This window comes from Ipomoea nil, unplaced genomic scaffold, assembly GCF_001879475.1.
Source record: "Ipomoea nil cultivar Tokyo-kokei standard unplaced genomic scaffold, Asagao_1.1 scaffold2647, whole genome shotgun sequence".
Taxonomy (NCBI): domain Eukaryota; kingdom Viridiplantae; phylum Streptophyta; class Magnoliopsida; order Solanales; family Convolvulaceae; genus Ipomoea; species Ipomoea nil.
In genome coordinates this window covers 1,194,534-1,215,384 of record NW_017619075.1, presented here as the reverse complement: position 1 = coordinate 1,215,384, position 20,851 = coordinate 1,194,534, and the positions used below count along the sequence as shown (strand labels likewise).

The following is a 20,851-nucleotide window of genomic DNA, read 5'->3' as shown; positions in this document are numbered from 1 at the left end:
GGGGCCGTTCCCGTTAGCGACGAGCTGGGTGCCGCGGGAACCATTGGTATGACGAGAGCTGGATATCGATCTTGCCATCGCTGGGGATGAAAGATAGTGGGGAGAGCGCTTAAGCTTATACAGCAGCTCTCAATAAGAGCACCAATGATGGATTTAATTAACCCGGGGTGGACCCGAATCAACAAATCTGGATAAGAGTATAATAAGAATAATAAACGAATAATATAGAACGATGTCGTAAAGGTCGCTGGGGACCGTATATTATATTAATTGCCGTAGTATTTGGCTATTACGAAGATCCGGTAGGACAAAGTGTGTAATAATCGTATAATGTGGAATGAATTGCCCCTTGTTAGGACAAGGATGGGGGTTTTTATACAAGCAAACCCCCCAACCGCCTCCCCTTAAATCGGGGGTGGTTAGATCTCAAGTTTGACTGGGCCCGGGTGGACCGGGTCGGGTCGGGTCCCGAGCCCGAGTGGTGCCGAGCTCGGGTAGGACCGAGCTCCCCGACCCGAGCTCCACGTAGGTCAGCTCGGGTCGGGGCACCTCCGTAGTGCTCCGGGTCCGCGTTGCTATTGGGCACCTCCGTGGTCCCCCGGGTCCGTGCTGCTCCTGGGCACCTCCGTGGTCCCCCGGGTCCGTGCTGCTCTTGGGCTCCACCAAGGTGCTCCGGGTCCATGTTGCTACCCCGGGTCAGGTCGTGGGTATAATATATCCATCAAAGACATTTTCTAACCATCGAGTTTTTTTTTTCCTTTGACCACAACTAATATTTTTCTTTGACTTTATTTTCTTTGATTAAATTTCCAAACATGAGAAAATCTAGAAAATGACTTTGGGAAGTCATTTTTTAAGTTTCCAAATGAGCCCCTTAAGCCTTAACTCTTATGTTTCAAGGGTAATACCAAACATGCATGTTAATTAATTTTTCCTACAAAATTATTCCTATCAAATACATCCTCTGAAAATATTTTCCCAAAAATAATGGGAAAGTACTAAGCGCCTCTACCAAGGACTTAGATTTCATTAGATTGTGCATCATATATATATATATATATATATATATATATATATATATTAGAATAAATTAGTAAGTGTTCTATTGATTTAATTAAATCTTGTAAGTTATCGCGCAAACCATATTACCTAAGTATAAGCGGTTGTTATACTACGGACCATGGTCTGAAAACGGTGTCGTTTCTTTAGGTAAAGAAACGACACCAGTTAAATTTTAATAAATTATTTATTGTGTATGTGTTCAGAACAAAATGAAACTACAGTGTATTTAATTAAAATGTAACTGAATAATTTGTCGCGCATATTGTATTTATATTATCAAATGATCGATGGATTCTTTCTTGGATTAGAAATTAGGAATAAGGGTCAAATAGGCCACTGAACTGCACACCAAAGTGCAATTAGGCCATCGAACTCAAAAACAATGCAATTGGGTCCCTGAATTACACAAAATCATGCAATTAGGTCCAAAATGACCTGTTTACCTGAAATGCAGGTTACCAATTTTAAAAATAATTTGTAAATATATTTTAAAATAAAATAAATAATTAAAATTATATAATAATTAAAAAAAAAAAAAAACTAAAACGAAAACTGCCGGAGACGAATCGTCTCCGACAGTCTTTCGTCTCCATGGCCGGAGACGAAAGCTTCATCTCCCTGGCCATGGAGACGAAGAGACCTTCGTCTCCATGGCTAGGGAGTAGGGCTGTTAACGAACCGAACATAAACGAACGAAGATTGTTCGTGTTTGTTTGTTAAGAATTCTAGAGTGTTCGTGTTCGTGTTCGTTTGTTAAGGTTTTTGAAAATCCTGTTCGTGTTCGTTTGTTAAGCGTTCATTAGTGTTTGTTAACGTTCGCAAACACGTTCACGAACGTGTTCGTTAACGTTAACAAACAAGTTCACAAACATGTTTGTTAACAAACACGTTCACGAACATATTGGTTTACGTTCATGAGCACGTTCGTGAACCTTTAATAACCAAACACATGCACATGTTCATGATCACAATTCGTTCGTGAACAAGAAATAATATATGTTCATGTTTGCGAACATTATTAACAAACACTAAACGATCTTGTTCACGAACATTATTAAACGAACACAAACGAGCTTGTTCGCGAATATTATTAAACGAACACAAACGAGTTTGTTCACGAACATTAATAAACGAACACAAACGAGCTTGTTCACGATCTCTTAGCAAACGAGCATACAACTGTTCAAACTCTTTTCGTTTATTAACCGAGCTCTAATTTTTGTTTGTTAATGGTTCGTTTACCTTAACAAACGAACATAAACGAACGCTTACCGAACACGAACACGAACACGAACACGAGTAGTTTGCCGAAAGCTCTGTTCGCTAACACCCCTACTAGGGAGACGAACCTTCGTCTCCATGGCCGGAGACGAAGAAGCTTCGTCTCCCTGGCCATGGAGACGAAGAGACCTTCGTCTCCATGGCTAGGGAGACGAACCTTCGTCTCCATGGCCGGAGACGAAGAGCTTCGTCTCCGGCCATGGAGACGAAGACTGCCGGAGACGATTTGTCTCCGGCAGTTCTAGTTTTTTTTTTTTTTTTTTTTTTTTTTTTAAATTTAATTAATTATTTTATTTAAAATTATATTTAAAATTTATTTTTAAAATTGGTAACCGCCATGTCAGCACAATTTCAGGTCAACAGGTCATTTTAGACCTAATTGCATGATTTTGTGTAGTTTAGGGACCCAATTACATTATTTTTTAGTTCGATGGCCTAATTGCACTTTGATGTGCAGTTCGGTGGCCTATTTGACCCTTATTCCTAAAAATTATAATTATTACAAAATACAGTTGCAAGTTTAATAAAATTGATATGAATAATTAGCATTAGTTATATTTGGACCTCATCCAAAAATTTACTTCCCCAATTTTTTTTATAAATAAAATTAATGTATAAAAAATATATTATTAAAAAGTCTAATTAAGATTTTTTAAATAACACCATATTGATTTTTTTTTCAATTTTTTAAAATAAGTCTACAAGTACATAAAAACCATTACTCTAGATACATAAATTTGGTTTATAGAAATTAAAGGTACATAAAAAAAAAAAAATAGAAGTTAAAGGTACATAAATTCAGTATTGTTGGTGTCATTTTTATGTACTACGTGTTGGGCGTCGGCCAGGAAGGCCGAGTTTAGCCCCTACTCGATTCGAGACGTGGTGTTGTGGCTTACCATGGAGAGATGGTTAAATGGTTAATGTACACCTACCTATCACCAATTGGTTTTGAATAGGATATGACAACCAGGTACCATAAAATTCTGTGGTAAAGCGTGCTTGACTTCTGCATAGTGCAGCGCTGAGATCCAACACTACGTACAATATTATTTTAATGTACCTATAATTATGTACATATATGTAAGGACCCATGGTCCATGGTTTAATTTGCCAATTAGTATAACTGTTACAAAACACAAAAAAAAAAAAAAAAAAAAATTAAAATTAAAAAAAAATTGTGATCATTTTACTAAATTTTTAAAATTTAGATATAATATCACACTGCATAATTGCATAAAGGTTTGGTCTTTTCGTATCTATAAGCCTAAGTATAATGATGTAATACATATACTAGATTTTACCTTTTAGTTTCACTCAATTTTTTTTTTTCATATTTATTAAGTGTGATTTATTGATCGATGAATTAATTTTATATCCAATATATCATTTGTTTGCTTTTAAACATTATTTTTATATATGCTCAAAGGGAAATTGTAATTTGAGTAAAAGACATTTTTGGTCCTAGAATTATAGTGGCTTGGACAATTTTAGTCCTTTATAAAAAAATTTGCCATTTTATGGACATAGTTATTGTGGCGAGGACATTTTTGGTCCTCCGTCTATATTTCTGTTAGATAACCGTATGAGAGAGGGGCAATTACGTCAATTTTGGCTATCTCTTTATTGTGAGATGGACGATTTTGGTCCCACAACCATGCCTTTACTCTGACCCTCATTTATTTGTAGTTTTGCACTACGAAATGCTCTGCCCACAACCATGCCTTTACTGCAACTTTGACTCTCCGACTCCTTCGAATTATGACCGAGAAGAAAACAAAACAAACATAGATATAAGAGATAGAAGGAGATAGCCTAAATTGACGTAATTACCCATCTCTCAGACGGTTATTTAACAAAAATATAGACGGAGGACCAAAAATGTCTTCGCCACAATAACTCTGTCCATAAAATGGCAAAATTTTTTATAAAGGACTAAAATTGTCCAAGCCACTATAAGTCTAGGACCAAAAATGTCTTTTACTCTTGTAATTTATACCGCTCACAAATATGTTAATTATTAATGTTAGTATTGAATTATTAGTGGTGTAAATGTTGCCCCTCAATTTTCAAAATGTGACATATAATTATTAGTGGTGTAAATGTTGCCCCTCAATTTTCAAAATGTGACATATATTGTCATCCCCTGAATTATTAGTGGTGTAAATGTGGTTACCCGCCATTTTTCATGTTCGAATGCCACATTTTTTTTCCTCCATTTTTATTTTTTCATTTGTTCTCCTTCGGCCATCAACAATGTTTCTCCTCCTTCGTATTAGGGGAGGGACAATATATGTCACATTTTTTAAATTGAGGGGCACTATCTACACCATTAATAATTCGGAGATGACGTTGATAATTGGCATATTTGTGAGGGGCATAAATTACAATAATTTTCCTATGCTCCAATTGTTGATAACTTTTGAAAAGAGTTAATTCCAAAAGAGGTCCCTTATCTTTGGTGGCAATTCCAAATTTAATTTAGTCCCAGACTATCGTTTTTGTCATTTAACATCCCTAGACTATTATTTTTTGGACACTTTCAGTCCTTCCAATCACTTTTCCTATTTTTAGTAAAGGCGTTTTTGTCTCTTCATATTTTTCTTTTATTATTTTTTCGATTTCAATCGGTTTAATTGATTTATAACTTTAGGTAACCTCGGATTTTTAGTAATCATATTTTTCTATCGATTTTTATAAGTCCTAAAACTATTAAACCGGTTGAAACCGAAAAAATAACAAAAGAAAAATATGAAGTGACAAAAATGCCCTTACTAAAAATAAAAAAAGTAATGGGAAGGACTAAGTGTCCAAAAAATAATAGTCTAGGGATGTTAAACGACAAAAAGAATAGTCTGGGACTAAATTTGGAATTGTCACCAAAGACAAGATAGCTCTGGTGGAATTAACTCTTTTGAAAACATATATAGGCCCTGTTTGGTAAAATAACGGTTAGCTGTTGGCTGATTGTGTTAATTAGAGGGTATAAATAGTTGATAACATTAGCTGATTGTAGAAAAGTGTTTGGTAAATTAGCTGTTACTTGATAGCTGTTTGGTATAATTTCTTTTCTGAAAAAGTTAATTGAAAAAGTTGCTTGGAGTAGCTTTTTGAATTTTAGCCTTTTGGAATTGCAAAAAGCTAATTAACCAAACATTTATATTGATATTTTAACTAAATCCAACAATTAATAGTGGTAAAATAAGTCAAAATTGGCCAATAAGCTAATTTTTTTACCAAACAGGGCCATAAGTTTAATTGGTGATAATTATTCTTTGAATTTCTTTTTGAAGTATAATTTTGGTTGGTAAATTTATTTTGTTTTGTTTTTTTAAGACACCTCTAACTAGAGGGACAATTAATTGAGACAATAAATATATAGACGGGTGGAGACGATTGGACTGAGAACCAATTTCTCTTGCCAAGAGATGAGTAGCTTGGTTTGCTAACCTATTGAACAAAAATTTATGGAGTTAGGAGACAACCACAACTTATGCAGGACAGCTACTGCTATTTCCTCCAATCTGTTTCACAACCAATTGGGAAGAATGAGTTTGGTGCTGGGGGGCCAGCTGGGGGTGGAATATTAGCTGCATGCATGCCAAATGCGTTTCGCAACTTCGCAGGAACAAAATAAGTGTGAAATTGTTTCCTCCTTCTCCCTACAAAAAGGAAGCATATATTTTCCACATTAACCCTCTTCAAGACTAGCTCCGATGTAGTAAGTAGGATTGATGTTCTTCCATTTTCAGAAAAGTCTGTTCTTCCTCCATTTGGCCTACTACTATACCATTTCTATACTTTCTATCTCTATGAGTGAAGAAATACATTCTTCTTTTTTCCAGATTAAAAAAAAGGTCAATAAATATCTCTGGCAGAAGTAAAAGTCGTCAATGGACAATTCTCTACGAAAACCAATGAACATCTACAGGGCAGAGGTTGCTACGATACAAAATTCAAAAGCTAAAAATATAATAACGTGTGTACTAATATTACTACCAAACGACAAGCTCGGAGATTCCCCAACATATTATATTAGCAGGTTTTGTGTGCATAGTGAGAAAGATGCAACCCAGCCAAACAAACATATCTCATCGCCAAACAAACATATCTCATCTTCTCCAATCCTTTGTATCGTCTTACATGCATGCACCAAATTGATATATAATTAACATGCATATATATATATATATATATAACATCCATACAACTTGATTGTAACTTAGCTTCCAGTACTAAATATACCTACATATGTATTTATTCTCTATCTAAGTCATCCATCAGACTAGCTAAGAATGTCATTCACTACCTTGCACAGGCTTAGCTAACTGGTTGAGTATGCAGTATTTGAGAGAAGAATGTCATTCACCTAACTGTAGATGTAATTTTTTTAGGATACGTGGGAAACCCACGGCTATTTATGGACAATGCAAGCTGCACTCATGAAAACTCATACTAACATATACATGAAAAAACAAAAAAAATAAAAATAAAACCTGAAAGCTCGTCTAGACTATATTTATAGAGGTTAACTTCTTGAAATCTGGTTGTGATATAATACATAGTTCATAATCTTCATCTTGAGATAATAATGAGTTGATATCAAAAGGACAAAATCTAACACCCGGATGAAAATTGAAAGGATCATTTTGGTGAGTAACAAATTTGTTTTTTGTTAGGAAGAGAAAACCGAAAGGTTGAATCATTGTTAGTGCCTGAGATGAAGGAAACTCTGAGAGAAATTAGAATTTTACTTGTAATGCAAGATCAATAATTGGTTTATAAAAGTTAACGGTATATAAATTCACTACTGTTGGTGCCATTTTATGTACATACAGTATTATTTTAATATACCTAAATTTTTTAGTGTTCCTATAATTGTTTACTTTGTCAATTAGTATAATTGTTACAAACAAAAAAAAAAATTGAGATCAATTAACTAACATTTTAAAATTTAGATATAATTATCACACTGCTGTCACTGCATAATTACATAAAGATGTGGGCTTTTCTTATCTATAAGCCAAATTATAAGCTAGGGATCAAGTCTCACCAGCGGCAGTGTGGGAGCAACCTCTCAAAGTGAGGGGGGCTCCTTGTGCGCAGTGAGCACCGGTCTATCCTCTGATTAATGTTCAGTTGAGTCACCATGATTTACAACTTCCCACCGCTCTGTCGGGCCGGGGTGTGGGGGGTCCTTAAGGTTGGGGTGATTAATGTTCAGTTGAGTCACCATGATTTACAACTTCCCACCGCTCTGTCGGGTCGGGGTGTGGGGGCCCTTAGGGTTGGGGTTTACCCTTTTGGAAGAATGATGTAATAATACATAAACCTAGAGTTTACCTTTAGTTTCACTCAATTTTTTTTTTTCATATTTATTAAGTGTGATTTATTGATGGATGGATTAATTTATAATTTAGATAATAAGAGGAGATGTAAAAATAAAAACAATACGGAGTAACTTTTATACATATTTATTCAACATTTTTTAATAAATATTTTTTAAAAAATATTCATAGATCAGAGTTCTTCAAATCCAATATATCATTTGTTTGCTTTTAAACGTTATATATATATATATATATATATATATATATATATATATATATATATATATATATATATATATATGTTCCAATTGTTGACAACTTTTGAAAACATATATCTTATTAAGGTTAATTGGTGATAATTATTCTTTGAATTTCTTTTCGAAGTATAATTTTGGTTGATAAATTTATTTTGTTTCATTTTTTTTAAAGATCACTTTAACTAGAGGGACAATTAAATGAGACATTGAATATAGACGGGTTGAGACGATTGGACTGAGAATCAATTTCTCTTGCCAAGAGATGAGTAGGTTGCTAACCTATTGATGAGGTCAATAGAACAAGAATTATTTATGGAGTTAGGAGACAACCACATTATTTATGGACTATAATGCCATGAGCTCCAATGTATGAGCACTTGTGGCCTTCCAATACCTACACCAGCGGTTCCATTTGGCCTATTACCATTTCTATACTTTCTATATACATTCTTTTTTTCCCAGATTAAAAAAATAAGGTCAATGGACATTTCTCCAGAAGTAAAATCAATGCACAACTTCTCTACAGAAAACCAATGAACATCTACAGGGCAGAGAAGCTACAAAGATACAAAATTCAAAAGCTAAAAATATAATAATGTGTGTACTAATATTACACACCGTACCAAAGGACAAGCTCGGATTCTCCAACATATTATATTAGCAGGTTTTGTGTGCATGGGTACGTGAGAAAGATGCAACCCAGCCAAACAAACATATCTATTCTCCAATCCTGTGCATCTTACATGCATGCACCAAATCGATATATAATTAATTAACATGCATACAACTTGATTGTAAACTTAGTTTCCATTACTAAATATAGTAATATACCTACATATGTATTTATTCTCTATCTCGGTCATCCATTTGACTAGCTAAGAATATCATCCATCTGTCCGCTAACTGGTCACCCTTTCTAAAACTATCTCAAAAGATATCCCCTTTCTAACTTGATCCCTTGAGCTTATATAGCCTTCAATCCTTCATTAGGGCTGATTTACGGAGCCGTGCACGAGCTTTACGCGCTTGCAAGCTTGAATACAACTTTCTGCCAATTTCTCCATGAGCATGCAAGTTAATGTGCAGATTTGACTCTGAAGGCGTTCGAATTAGACTTTACGATCTCTAGTAAAGTTGTAGCCCTTTGAGTTTCCGGTTCCAATGTCACTTGAATCACCTCATTTGAACGAGACATCGCCGAAGTGCCCTTGATGCAACCACAATTAGTCCTTGTTCCTGACTTTATGCAAATTAAGTTATTCTAAGAAGCTCAAAGGACTCCAAATAAAGCATAAAATGTCTACCAAATATCCCTCAAAATATAGCATATTTGACACTTATCATGGGATAAATAATTGATTAAAATAGAGTTTTATAATGAGGATATTAACTTAATCTTCAAAATACCTATTGAAAAAAGAGGACAAGAAAGACAAATTGATATGACATTTTAGACAATGAGGGAATTAAATTTAGTGTGAAGAGTGCATACCGGCTCATCCATCAAAACTTACATAAAGATTACATGTCAAATCCCAAAACTTCATGCAACTTGAACAAGAAATCATTGAAAATCGTGTGGGGTTTAACATTGCATTGAAAATAAGAATCTTTTAATTTAGATTTAAACATGATGATGCCTTTCAAACTGGAGATGGACTGAATTGGCTAAAAGAATTACAAATGTAAGTAATATTTGTTCATTATGCAATGAGGAACGGGAATCAACTACACATCTTATGTGATTGTGCTTATTTTAGGCAAGTTTGGGCATTGACAAATGTAGAGGTTGATAGAATTTTTTTAATTTTTTTTTATTATTTTATATATATATATATATATATATATATATAAACTATCTAATTCTTATTCACCTAGTTTTATATTATATTATATAATTAATTCTCAAAATGGTCTTCCAATTATGATATATTCTTAAATTAGTACCTTGATTTTTAATTGCACCAAATTAAGTGGTCCTTCGACTATTGAATTTTAAGTTAAAATGGTCATTCGGTAGTTTTGATTGGTGTTAAAATGAAAGGTAAAATTGATAATTCAGGTTTTGCACTTCAATTTAAAGTAATTGGTGACTCATTTCACCTGCCTGCGCACATATCATATTTCTTCAAATTAATTAGGTTAAATCAAAAGTGGGAAAATCAACTAAAAGGCCAAAAAAATTCATCTTCAACTTCATTCACAAACTTCCCAAAGGCAAAGATTTCACCATAAAGATGTTCCTATTCGTTTTTGTTAGTGCGGCACGCAATGGAGCATCCAAACATCATGGACTAATGAAAATTCCGAACAGAGATATAACCGAATGAGACCACATAATTGTATGCCAAGATTGCCAATAATAAACCACATGATACTAAACAAACCCAAATTTTCTTCAAATACAAAATCCCCCTTGAAAAATAGTAAAGGAACAAGGAAACAGAGTATAAGCCAAAAAACATTTTTTTTTAATTTCTTTTGCCAAAACTGAGAGATGGCCGACTTTCACACACTATTTGAAGAATTAGAATCAATTAGGAGATTAGATATGCAGCATTTTTCCGTACTATAACCCCTACAAACCTGAAATTAGATCAGCAATTTAGTCAGCCAACGAAAGAGAAATAGACGTGCACAGAAAGGGAGTGTGAGAGAGATTGGAATCCATACAGAGAGGAGTGAGAGCTTCCCGGCGACAGAGTGAAGAGAAAGGCGGTGGGCAAGTCGGTGAATGTTCGAAAGAACCATTTGAATCGGAGAGAAAGCAAAGGGCTTTTGCACAGTTGGATCGAGTAGAATTGTAAAACTTCAGGAAAACCCTAATTTTTGTGTGAAGGAGGATTAGGGAGACCCGCCGAGAAGACACTGACAAAATCGGGTGGGTTAACGGTTGAAAGCATTATACCGGGTTTACCAAAATTAGGGCGTTCGGCTTATACTTCAAGTTAGAAATGAAATTAGAATTAGAATTAAATACCTAATAATTAACACTTAATAAGTTCAAATATGAATAATTTGTTATATTAAACAAGAATCAATTATTTAATTTAGAGTATTCACTATTTTAATTATTTATATTAAAATAGAATTATAAATTAAGATTTATAAAATTATAATATTAATAATTTTTATAATAAAAAGAAATAAATAAATAAATTTTAAAGTTTCACTTGTTATAATAAAAATAAATACATAAATTGATAAATATAAGAATTTTAAACTAGAAAAATAAAGGAAACATTTTTTTTTTTTTTTTTTTTTTTTGTGGGCTGAGTATAATCAAAATTTTTATTGTTTGGTTTAGCCTGACCAAACACATTTAATCAAATATTGATAAATGTAATGACCTTGAACTGAACAAAAAATTACAAAAAAATGGGTTACGTTGTATGTAGGTCGACAATTTTTATTGTTTGGTCCAATTCAATTCAAGGAGAATCAAGACTGAAGGATAAAACATGCATCTAGAGAGTAAGAGAAGTTCGAAGAATAAGTACAGGAGAATCAAAGCCTTAATGTTTGAAGAGTAAAAGATTACTCGAAGAGTAGAAGACACGATCACACGAAGACTTGAAGATATAAAGAGTAGAAGACTCGAAGACTTGAAGATACGAAGAGTTGAAGATGAAGAGTATAAGACCAGAAGGTTTGACCGAAGAGTGGAAGGGTCAACCTTAGCCGAATAGTAAGGGGATACAGAAAGTTAACTTAAATCGAGAAGTTGATTTTCAAATAGTAAGAATTGAATAAGGAAAGTCAAATTCGAGGAGTTGCTGAGAGTTGTTACAAAGAGTTACTCTTCAGAGAGTAAAAAGTAACTCCCTGTACCTCACTGTTCGAACATTTTTGAACGAACAGCGAACAACCTCAAAATGTGGAAGTTGCTAAGGAGAATGTAGCCAATGCAAAATGTGTCATAGGTACATTTTCCAAGGAAAATTTCCTAAAATGCCAAGACAACTTGCATAATTCAGAAAGCTAGGAGCAGACGCAAAAGTGATGTCAACTGGTGAAAGTCGTACCAAAAAGCAAATCAAAACTCAACCCACTAGTTATTGCACACTGGATAAAAGACGTTTGAAATTTTGTTTTCCTCCAACGGACAAATTTCAAGGACCATTTGTAAATACCTCCATTAAAACCTGAATGAGGGCTAGAACTTTTGAGAAATTAATTAGTGATAAGTATGTACTAGCTTACAAGTAATAGCTAGAAGCCAATGAAGTGAGAAAGCAAGAGTTACAAAGAATTATCAAGCTCAATACTACAACAACAAGCAAGAAGATTCAAAGCCGAGTCTATAGTTTGAGAAACCTGAACAACCTTGTGTTCAAACCAACATTCTCTACTTGGTTTAATTGAAAGAGGCGGAGTAACAAGTGTAGCTTGTGAAAAACCTAGATATTTAAGACCGGCTTTATGTTCAAGGCTTAAGTGATCTTTTATTGTACTAATGGTGATGGTGTAATCCTCCTTGGTGTTTAAGAAAAAAAAGTTGACGTAGGCTGAGTCTTTGACCGAACCACTTCAAAAATCTCTCTCACTCTCTCTTTATTTATTGCTATATACTTTCATGCAAGTATTTAACCAACCAAACCTAAAACTTACTAGAGAAAAATACGCTCAAACAAACTTTAAAAGGGGTAACAAATATTTTACGATGCAATACTTTGAAAAAAATTTCAAAAATTAAACAAGTCTATTCACCCCTTCTTTAAACTTGTATTCCTTTTCATTACGTTAAGTTTTTTTTTTTTTTTTTTTAAATGTATGCATAATATTTTATGTGAGATAATATAAATTCATTTTCTATTATTTGTTTTATTCTTTTTCCTTTGTGTTTATTTCTTCAATTCATTCATAATCTTCTAATTAGTTGTTATATTGTCAATGATCTTGTGATCTAATAACATGAAGTGAATCTTTTAAATGGGATGTCATGGATTTGAGCCCTAGTGAGGGAGAGTATTAAGTCTTTGTGCTTCAATAGGTTGACAAAGTAGATATAAATATATACTACATTGTAACAGAGTCAATTTTATTTTTTTATTTTTTTTTAAAAAATCTTCTAATTTTTTTTTTTTTTTGAATGTTACTAGCTTTATTACATTGTAGTATCTGTTCACTAAAAAATCTTCTAATTAGTTATTCTTTATTTTGATAATTTATTTTTATTCAATAATCATTAATTATTTTATATTAATACTCCGTAGTATTTTTGTTTTTGTTTTTGTTTTTTAAAGGAATACTCCGTAGTACTTAAAAAGTCATATCCTAATAACAAATTTATTAAAACTATCATATTCTGTTTCTTTTTTTTTTTTTTTTTTTTTTTTTTTTTTTTTTTTAAAGACTATTATATTCTAATACACCTAGCTTTATATTATATTCTAAATCTTGTATTTTAAATGTGGATTTATTATTTCACAGTCTTTTTCATTTATTTTATTTATATATACAAAACTTTTAGGATGTGTTTGGTTCACACATGAGAATCAGAATTGGAATAGGAATAGGAATAAAATACTTGGTAATGGTAATGGGTTTTAGTAAAAGTATTTTGCATATATGATAGTAGGGTGAAATTGGAGTGATTATCAATATTGATCTTTTGTTGTGTATGACTCTATAATGGGAATAAATGTTTAAAAATACAAAAATAAAAAATCAAGGTAATTGACCCTAATATAATGACATCAAAAGCATTATCAATATCAACAAAAAAAATAAAAAAATCAAAGCAATAATATAAAAGTACTAATTAATCCAAACTTAAAAATTAGATTATCAATGAGATGAAATGATATCACTTTTTGTTAAAAGGAAAAATAGAATAGAGAGAAAAATGGGAATCTCATCTTCATTCATATATCACTCTATACAACAAGTATGGAATATATATATATAAATACAAGGTAATTAACGGAAGCAATAACGAGAGATAATTACATAACCGTTACAAACGTTACAATACTATATAATAATGTCCATAATAAGTATAATATTTATAACACTCCCCCTTGGACAATACTATATCATGCTCATGCCTCATTAAAAACCTCATTAGAAAAACCTGGTGAAAAAAATTAGTTGAGGAAAAGAGTACATGATGTATGTGTCGTTAGTCATCAATCTTCAGGATTGATTCATGTAAAATTATACTCCCCCTCAAGATAACAATCTTGATATCCTATACATTAAATTTCCAAAATGTATAGAGGAATCTTGTAAATAAATATGTACAATTGTCAACAAATATACTTTATAATAAACCCATGACTATCCTGGAGCTCACGTGGGTATAAGATTGACACCATAATATCTTAGTCAAAAGATTTCATTATATATTATTTTATCATTTGAGCGACACAATCTTTATTGTCCTTTTATAGGACAATGGGGGTAAATATAGTACAACCAGTTTTGGAACTTGACATTATGGGATACAAAAATAATAGCCAGTGCCCAAGTATCCCATTATATATTGATTTGTATAAGTATCTAATCAAAATCAAGTATTAGCTAACTGGTGTATAAAAAAAAAAAAAATCTTCAAGTAAAAATTTGATCTTCAAGTCGAGATAATACTTATAGCTTTCACAAGTTTTTTATTTCAAAAATCTCAGTCTTTAAACATGAACTGACATCTTCAAGCTCTTTATATATTTCATTGATGTTTACACCATAAATATTTGATTGAGATAATAAATAAGTCCATTATCAACTCTTTATTGAGCACATAATGATACATATTATTCCTTCTATATGAGGATAATAACCCCATTCGCAACTCTTTAAAAAGTAAATAATGACACTTAAATAAATCTTCATTTCGAGAATTATAAATCCATTAGGGATTTTTCAAGATAAACTAGAGGATATATTTAAGATATTTTCAAGTGGAAACGATATTTGAGTTTCCCAATCACATATAACATTACTAGGCATGTTTATGATAATATATTTTCATACTTTGTTCTGGGGGAAAAATACCTTTAGTCAATTTATTGACTATAAGAAAGATCATAGTTAGTAACTTACTAACTTTTATACTTCTGTGATTTTCATTCATCACATTCTGAGAAAATCCATCAAAGATTTTAAATATAAGTAACAAGTTACCCATAAAAATATGTGATAACTATAACTATTAGCTACATATCTAATTTATTTACTGCTAGTTTTATTGAATAGCGGAATATAAAGCCATGACTAATATTGGGTCTCTGCGAAAACCTCAACTCGCATTTTATTAGCGAGTTTTGATTTGTATGCCTTAATTGCTATTTTCTATGAAAACAGTTAGCACGCTGCAGGCGTTATACTACTGTTTTCATTTCTGGATCCAGATTTAAGTATTTATGAGCAATAGAGGCAAAATATGTTGTCGACAACTGTAACAGCTTTGTAAATATCTTTTATACACATGACAATTTTGTATCAACCAAATATATGGTATTTCCCAAGAGTATTTGGATTTGGTTGTTCCGTTTCCCCAGTATTTTAGTTATTTGGTGCACCTACAATTTTACTGGGGGATTTTCGCCTTCTAGACGAATATCTTCAGGATAAAATTTCTATATTTCTGGAGTGACGAAATCTCTATACTAGATCTAGTTTTGTAAATTCTTAAACCAATATATGCTTCTAGCATAATGGTAGAGATGTTTAGTACTAGTTGGGGATTTCAACTCTTAAAATATTTTCTATGGACTTAGTCACTCCTTGAGATTTCTAGCATATAATTTGTTCAATGTCTGAACTTCTGGTTCTATAAGGCTAGTACATGGGTTTGAAGATTTTTATCAATTTCTCGGCATTTAATTAATTAGAAATTTCAAATCTCCCCCTAATGCCGAGAAAAGATCTTATAATGCAACCAACATCACTATTGATTTCTCATGATGGGATATAGCTAGAAGGGTTGCATACTAAAAAAAAGAACGCAGATAGGAAAATGCATCCTGTACTAGCGTATGTGATATGTAGTGGATCAGCATAATGATTTTTCAATTTTGAAGGTCCCCAAAAAAACATACTTCCTCCAAAATTGTATAATTTGCTTTCCGAACAAAGCTCTATTAAGATTTAGAGCTTTAGTTAAAAAATATGATATTGTGTATCTTAAATAAGTGTTTCACGACAATTAGAGAAACAAGTAGAGTACTCAACATACAATAGAGTGAACTCATCAAGATAACGTATCATAATTTTTGTCTATTAATCATGCTTTCTAAAAAAATTAAGCATCAATTTGGATACATGGAATGGGTGATACTAAACATGTTTTCTTGTGAATCAACAATATGCATACTTCACAGATAAAGTATACGCATGCATTCAGATTGCATTTGTGAATCCACAAAATGCATACTTCACAGTTAAATTATACGCATGCATTTAGATTGCAAAATTTTCTGGAATTACACCAAATTTTGCATATATGAAATTCAGCAAGTCTTGAAAGTACATAAAAATTTTCATGTCAATCCAAGGTGTGGAAGTATTTTTTCGAAAAGTTTTCCAACATTGCTCCAGGCAAAAAAATAATTGGCAGCACACTACCAAAACTTTACAAATTTTTCTGGAATAACCAAAACATATTTTTAACAAAATCTTTTTACAGACATCAAATATCACGAGTCTAGGTTCTCCAGAAAAAATTTCATGCCAAAAGGAGTTCAACAAGTATTTTTCTCCGATTTAGTTTTCAAACTGCGCCGATCAGAATCTTCAAGCAGTGATTACGATGTGTAAAAGAAATTAATTCACAATTTGTTTGCTTTAGGCAAATGATGCGTAGTATATTTGCAAACAAATAATTCTCGGAGTACGAGTTATCGATCCACAGGAAAGTGGTTGTATCAAGCACTAGTTACTAACTTATTAATTAGAGCTAATCCTAACAATTACTTAGATGATTGATTGGCATAAAATAAATAAAATAAAACAGAGGTTCAGGATTTTGAAAACAATTAGAGAGAAGTTGAGATTCATGGGATTCAAGTATGTAATCACCTAGTGCCAATTATCGTTTGCAATATTTAGTTTGGAATTAAGATTTGTGTGGGAATGCAAAGTGGAATCGAATTACTCCCGTAATCTCTATTCCTAGTGAATTTCCACTCCCATGGCTTAAACACCCAATAAGATCAAAGATCAGCATTCAATTATTCCTAATTGCTACCATCTCCCGATTGGCAACAATCTAGAATAAACTTCCCCTAATAAGTTCCCCTTTCCCAAGGACCAACCATTAGGTGCAATCGTGTGTGCCCTAATTTATGCCCCAACTCCCATTGGTGACACAAACATGGCTATGAAGCTAGTAACTATGGCCATTAATTACAAGCATCAAACAATATTATCACGATTGCAACACAAGTATTAAACCCAAATAATAATATATTGAAGAAACTGAAAGCTCAGGCACATAGGTTCATAAACACTTTTACCCAAGAATCTCTAAAGAATTTAGCCAAGCATGACTAAATTATACATAGCAAATATAAATAAAGAATTACAAATCATCAAAAGAGTACAAGAATTAACCAGACGATTTTCCCAAATCTCCCTAGTCTTCTTCTTGCTTTCCAAGACAACTTGTGGCTCTTGATTTCTCTCCTTCTTGTCTCCAAGAATCTCTGAATTCTCCCGGTCTCCGGTCTCCCTTATTAGGGTTGAGGAAGGAGGGATTTTATAGTGGGTACAAAGTTGAGATGAAATAGGAATCTTGTACCAAATTGGACTCAAATTCTAATTCCTATATTTAAATAAAGAAATTGTCGTCTTTAATGATATTTAGAATTTGGAAGATTCCTTGAATTGCTAACTTTTAATATGGAGATATGAGCCTTGAAATCCGCGCAATTGATATTAGGAAAAGAGATCTCGCGCTTGTATTGAATTTTGCCCAGCTGCGCCACTTTAAGCATCTATTTTTTATCCGCGCCACTTTAGGCGTCTGTTTTTATCCCAGAAACAGAAGCATATTCGACGCGTCGAGACTTCCTGTGCACGAATTAATTAGCTACTGGAAAATTTCGACGTGTCGAGTCCACTGGGCCCCGAACTCATCCAAAATTGCTCCAAACTCATCCTTGAACTCCCCTTGGTCATATCTTTGACCTAAAATGGTTCAAAAACACTAACAAACACCGTAAAATATTCAAAACAAGTGCGAACCATAATTAAATGATAATAGCAAGGAAAACATGTATTAAATAAGCAAAATTAAAGAACTTAGTTACTGGATGATTCAAAATAACCATAACAATAAGCACAGATGTGATAACATCAGCAAACCATCACGATGTATATGAGTCAATTTTAACTTTTGGATAGTAACATAGCTTTAGAAATAGGAGTTGCAGATATATGGCCTATAGCAAATGATTGTTACCCTATTATCATGGCCTAGAACAGTGCAATGTTACAAACAGTATCAACAGATCTGAAAAAGAATAATCATGCACTCTCTTTCACAGGCTGACTTGTAGAGATTGCTTGCTCATCAAAAGACACCAAAAACTAAAACGTTTCATCTACGAATGAGTATGGAATATTCAACAAAAACACTGTGTGACCATACAGATAACTCCCAGGTGTCATGAAAGGACCAATAGAAACATGGAAGGCACCAAAGCAGGACACAAATCTGGAAAAAAAAAAAACTCTCTTTCTGATATGATTAAGCCTATACTAGAAAACTTTTATTCTACGTGCTCATTGATTTTTCTTTCAAGAAAGGAAACCCGGAAACATGCAACAAGATCAAATCATTTTCAAGTTTCATTCTCCAAAAACTATAATCAAACTCCAACTCAGATTCAACTGGAACAGCAGTTAGACTTGGGATTGAGGGCATATATGCAGAGAGTCATTCAACAGAGAAAGCTTCAATTATGCTTACAGCTTACAAAACTGATGTATCAATTAGCTAGGTGTAAACACATATAACACATCACCCTCTTAAATGATAACCATGAATATATGCATGTATAGATATTTTATCAAATTAGAATAGTAGAAGACAGACCTGGCCAACTAGAGTACGGTCGAAATTAAACTCTGGCAATTCTTTTTTATTTTCTCTGTGCATGTCTTTCCGAGATTCTTTCTTTCCCTTCCAAAGCATCGACGGGAGCAGCCAAACTCCACATCACCGATACCAAATTAACCAGACCAGTCTCAACCATCGATGCCACCACTTGAGACGAAGAATCATCGAGAATATCAGAAATTGGGATTTGTGTCCGATCAAGGATCCGATCAGTGACAAACGACGGTGAACCTTCCGATCAAGGATCCGATTTGTGGCCAACTTATTTTGGCGATGGTGCAGATTGGTGTTGGAGACGATTCCGGACAACGCCGAACCACCATCGCCTTCCTGGAGCCTTCGGATCGCGGATGAGGGCAGCGTAACACCCTGACGACGCAAGTCAGACAGAATGTCTCGAACATTTCCCTTGTCTTCGGTTCACCCGAAGAGGTAGAGCAAAGAGCTGATAACGTGTTAAAAGAAAAATAGAATAGAGAGAAAAAAGGGAATCTCATCTTCATTCATATATCACTCTATACAATAAGTATGGAATATATATACATACAAGGTAATTAACGGAAGCAATAATGAGAGATAATTACATAACCGTTACAAACGTTACAATACTATATAATAATGTCCATAATAAGTATAATATTTATAACACTTTTTAATTACTCCCTTCGTCCCATTTTACCTGTCTTACTTTCCTTTTTAGTTTGTACCAAAATAGTGTCATCTTTTTAAAATTGAACATAACTATCACTCTACATTTTTCAATTTACCCTTTTGACTTTTCAAATTTCTAGAGATAATTATATTTTGTACAATAACATCTACTTTTGAGGGGCAAAATCGGAAAGTTAGTGATATTTGTTATGTTGTATTAAAAATCGTGCAAAAAGCAAATGAGACAATCAATTAGGGACGGAGGGAGTAATTAATAGGGAATGAGATTTTTAATTGAATGGGTAATGAAATTTCAAGGAAAATTGTACTTTTCGCCCCTAAGTTATAGAGTAATTATAGAATTCGTCCCTAAATTATCATTGGCGTTTCACTTTTTGTCATTTCGTGTTCACTTTTCGTCCATGAGTTATACTAAAATTGCAAATTCTGTCCCTAATAATATTTTATTAGTAAATGGATGAGAAGTGCAACATCAATGATAACTTCCATCCCTAATGTTTTATTAGTAAATAGACGAAAAGTGCAACATCAATGATAATTTAGCGATGAAAAGTGTAAATTTTCCTAAAATTTCATAGTTGTGTTTTTAAAAGTTGTCAACCAAACACTAACTATAATTTTGATTCTTATTCTTAGTGTAAACCCATGAACCAAATACACCCTTATATCTTACCGGGGATATTAAAATTATTATTAATGCTTTACTTTAGTAGCTATACCTCCATTAAATATTACTACTCTCATTTCTAGTTTATCATTTAGAGGGAACTTATTATGGTGTTTAATTAGTAATTCTGTTTCAGATTTTTCTATTTGTTTTTTTAAAGCTTAATCTGGATCCTTCTATTTTAGTCATGCTTTTAAATACAGGTTGTAATTGTCTATTACTAAAATCCATGTATATTTCTTTTGGTATTGTTAGTTTAGATCACAATTTCCTTTCTGTTCAAGTGGTCTTATGATTTCATTGTTAGGGAGTACATACTATATTCATATCATTTTGTTTCCTTGCATGATTTCATTCTAGGCAAGGCTAATTCAAACATCATTATCAATTTCAATTCTTTGCAATCTTGAAAATTCGATTCGAGTTTAGCTTACTGATTCAGTAAGAAGAAATATGTCCCTCAATTTGAAGGGTTATTTCAATGATCAAATCTCTGCAATTTAAGGATCCGAAGGGC

The 20,851-nt window shown here is 32.8% G+C and overlaps 1 long non-coding RNA gene across 1 annotated transcript; it reads left to right on the top strand.

The window, feature by feature from the left end:
• Nucleotides 1-844: 844 nt before the first annotated feature.
• On the top strand, nt 845-18,827 carry LOC109154462. Its single transcript, XR_002049697.1, has 3 exons — nt 845-857; nt 11,633-11,635; nt 18,679-18,827. It is a non-coding gene; the product is annotated as an uncharacterized LOC109154462 (long non-coding RNA).
• Nucleotides 18,828-20,851: the final 2,024 nt, after the last annotated feature.